Here is a 4,192-nt window from a genome sequence, read left to right as displayed (position 1 = left end):
AGCGGGGGCAGGGCCCGGAGCGGGGCGGGTCCTGCGTCGGGGCGGGGCAGAACATGAGTTGGGGCGGGGAGGGGGTGGGGCAGGGCCAAGGGAGGGGCGGGGCGAGGGACTGAGGTGGGGACTGGAACGAGGGAGGGGCGAGGAGACGGGCGGGGTCAGCCAGGGCGGTGGGTGGTGCTAAGACCAACACTCTGCGGCCGGATATGTCACCTAAAACTCTAAGCCTGTGAGTCCTTATATCTAAAGGGGCGGAGTAATAGAGCCTGCCTTCTAGCGTATTCTAAAGATGAAAGCTTAAGAAGGGACAAACGGATGAGGATACCGAGGCAAAAAGGCGGAGACGGAGTGACAAGCATGAGGGGGTGCAGTGAGGAGTGAGACAGAGACCCAGGAAGGGAGACTAGCCCCACGCCAGGCACTCTCTCTCACCAGCACTTGGGCGCCTCCAGGCTCCCGGGAGGAGTCGGTGCTGGTGGAGTGACCAGGAGAGAACCAGGAGGAGACGCCCCTGAGAAACAGCGTAGGTGAGGGCCAGAGAGTGAAGCCAAAGTTCTAGGGAAGTGCAGAACCCCGGGGGCAGGGACGGGCACCCAGGGAAGGGAGGAAGGAGAGACTGAGAAGGGAAGAGGAAGTGACCCCAGGAAAGGAGGGGTGGAGGAGTAGCTGGGTAAGTCCAGAAGAGACCCGTATCTCCTCCAGGACTCTCAGCGCCTGTGTGGTCAGCCATGGAGAGGTGGTAGCTCAATCAGCCCATCATACTGTGGAGATCCAGCCCCTGAGCTATATAAGAGGGGCTGGACAGACGGTGGTTCCTCTGCAGGTAGGGTCTCAGGTCCCAGGCTTGGAGATAGTTCCTCAACCATATCCTATGGAGCACTGGTGAGATTCTGGGACCAGTTATGAAAAGTCTGCTTGGGATGCCTTTGGGAGATAACTCAAGGGCAGAGATGCCACAATGAGACAGAGCTGGGTTCGACTCATGGTTCAGTCCCTCACTGGCTGTGAGAACTCACATAGTTCCCTTTGGAAGCATCAGGTCCCCCATCTGTAAACCGGGGTGAGGGCTGGACGAGGTGGTTCACACCTGTAATCCCAGCACTTTGGGAGGCCGAGGCGGGTGGATCACCTAAGGTCAGAAGTTCCAGACCAGCCTGACCAACATGGTGAAACCCCTGTCTTTACTAAAAATACAAAAATTAGCTGGGCCTGGTGGCAGGCACCTGTAATCCCAGCTACTCAGGAGGCTGAGCCAGGAGAATTGCCTGAACACAGGAGGTGGATGTTGCAGTGAGCCGAGACTGTGCCATTGTATTTCATCATGGAAGACAAAGCGTGACTCCTTCTCAAAAAAAATTAGCCGGGCATGGTGGCGGACACCTATAATCCCAGCTACTCGGGAGGCTGAGGCAGGAGAATCACTTGAACCCGTGGGGCAGAGATTGCAATAAGCCAAGATTGTGCCCACTTCACTTGAGCCTGGGCAACAGAGCAAGACTCTATCTCAAAAAAAAAAAAAAGAAAGAAAAGAAAAAAGGAAGCCAGTGACAGCATTGTGAATGTGGAATGAGCAGTGTTGAGGATGGAGCATGTCCTGTCCCTGGAGGGAGCAAGCAGAGGTCTTCAATGCCAGAATATGGGGTCTAGAATGTTACTGTATTTCGGACATGAGCCACAGCCTGAGCTATGTGTCTGTGAGGGTTGAATGGTGGAGAAGGGGAGGCTGGCCGGTAATGCTTTGGGATAGTGGTCACAGTTGGAGGAGAGGGGTCTACAAACACAGGGTTCATGCTCGTGGTGGCATTTTGTTAGTGGCACATTCCCTTAGCACCTACCAGATGTCAGGGCTGTGTAGGGCGCAGGGCCTTGCCTGGAGAGGAAACAGTGCAGGAAGGGCAGGGCCATTGGGCTAGGGGCAGATCTAGGAGTTGTCAGGGAACCGAGGAACAGCAGGGAGGCAGGGCCAGTGCTAGTGCAGGTCTGCAACAGGACACCTGGGATGAAGAGCCAGCAAAGGGAGCTGCCCTCAGGTTCTCTGTTAATGAACCCGAAGGCTGCCATCTTAGCATGGGGGCAGCATCACCTTGTGCCTGCCCCAAGCTCACATGAGCATCTATTTCATCACCTGTGAAATGGGGATAATACAACCCTCTCATCACTGCCCTATGAGGGGGACCATGTTGTTTCCATTTTACAGATGAGGAAACTGAGGCTGTGAAACCTGACACTGTAGGAAGTGGCAGGGCCTGAACACTGTGCTGCTCACTACCTGCCTCACCAGCCAGGACGAGTTCCAGCTGCCCTGCAAGCTCCACCGTCACCTGTGGGTGTCCTAGGACAGGCAGCCATGGGGTCCTCCAGGCCACCAGGAGCCCAGCTGCTCCAGAGGAGCTGCAGTAGGATGTCATGTGGGCAGAATTTGGAGGCAGTCACCTTGGTTTGTATCCTATTTCTGGGATTTTGGGGAAATCACTTTGCCCCCTTCACTGTAAAAGTGATGATAATAAAAGTCACTACAGGCCAGGCACAGGGGCTCATGCCTGTAATCCCAGCACTTTTGGAGGCTGAGGGGGGAGGCTCACTTGCACCCAGGAGTTCAAGACTAGCCTGGGCACATAGCAAGACCTTGTCTCTATAAAAAATGCAGAAATTAGCTAGTCGTGGTGGTACATTCCTGTGGGCCCAGCCACTCGAGGGGAGGATTGTTTGGACCCAGGAGGTCGAGGCCGCAGTGAACCATGATATGTCACTGCACTCCAGCCTGGGTGACGGAGTGAGCCCCTGACTCAAAAAAGAAGAGGAAGGAGAACGATCCAAGATGGCCGATCGCTAACATCCCGGGATTGCAGCTCTCAGGGAAGGAGCGGAGAACTAGAGGATGCCACACTTTCAGACAAATTCTGGTCGCTCACGGAGCAGAAGATCCCCCAGTGGAGGAAACACATGGGTGGCCAGCGCGACTCTCATGGCCGGCGCAGCGGTTCCGCCAGCACCTCGGTGCGGCAGCTCTTGGAGCAGAGTAAACAGGTTCGGAGGACCCCCAAGGGCCCCCAGCACGACACCAGAGCCCGGCTCAGCGGCTGTGACGGCACCTCGGTGCAGCAGCACTCGGTTCAGAGTAAACGGGACCGGTTCCCCTTCTGACCGAGGTTTGGAGCCCCAGGAAGGCAGAGTAGCCCACTACGGACACAAGAAGGAAGCCAGACAGGAGAATCCTGGGCAGAAAAGCACCATCAGTTTTAACGCCGCTGCTCTGGCCCTGGGAACTAACAACCTGGACGCCCACTCAAGAGACCTAATCTGAAAGTTGGTAAATTCAAAGCACAGGAGGATAAATTTACAATGACGGGAAGAAACCAGTGTAAAAAAGCTGAGAACACTCAAAATCAGAACGCCTCTCCCTCTAAAGATGATCACAGTTCCACATCAACAATGGAACAAGGCTTGATGGAGAACGAGCGCCTCCTGATGACAGAATCACTCTTCAAGGAATGGATAATAACAAACTTCGGTGAGTTAAAAGAACATGTTGTAGCCCAACGTAAAGAAACTAGGAACTTTGAAAAAAGGTTTGATGAAATCCTATTGAGAATAGACAACTTAGAGAGGAGTATGAGTGAATTAATGGAACTGAAGAATACAATACAGGAACTCCGAGAAGTATGCACAGGTTTAAACACTCGAATTGTTCAAGCAGAAGAAGGGATATCAGAGGTCAAAGTCCAACTTAATGAAATAAAACGTGAAGAAAAGATTAGAGAAAAAAGGATAAAAAGGAATGAGCAAAGTCTCCAAGAAATGTGGGACTATGTGAAAAGACCAAATTTACGTTTGATAGGTGTACCTGAATGCGACGGAGAGCATGAATCCAAGCTGGAAAATACCCTTCAGGATATTATTCAGGAAAATTTTCCTAAATTAGCAAAGCAGGTCAACATTTAACCCCAGGTAATACAGAGAACACCACAAAGATAATCCTCAAGAAGAGCAACCCCAAGGCACATAATCGTTAGATTCACCAGGGTTGAAACGAAGGAGAAAATACTAAGGGCAGCCAGAGAGAAAGGTCATGTTACCCACAAAGGCAAGCCTATCAGACTTACAGCAGATCTCTCAGCAGAAACTCTACAAGCCAGAAGAGAGTGGGGGCCAATATGCAACATCCTCAAAGAACAGAACCTTCAGCCCAGAATTT

This window comes from Callithrix jacchus, chromosome 10 (genome assembly GCF_049354715.1).
Source record: "Callithrix jacchus isolate 240 chromosome 10, calJac240_pri, whole genome shotgun sequence".
NCBI lineage: Eukaryota > Metazoa > Chordata > Mammalia > Primates > Cebidae > Callithrix > Callithrix jacchus.
This window is presented reverse-complemented; position numbering follows the sequence as displayed.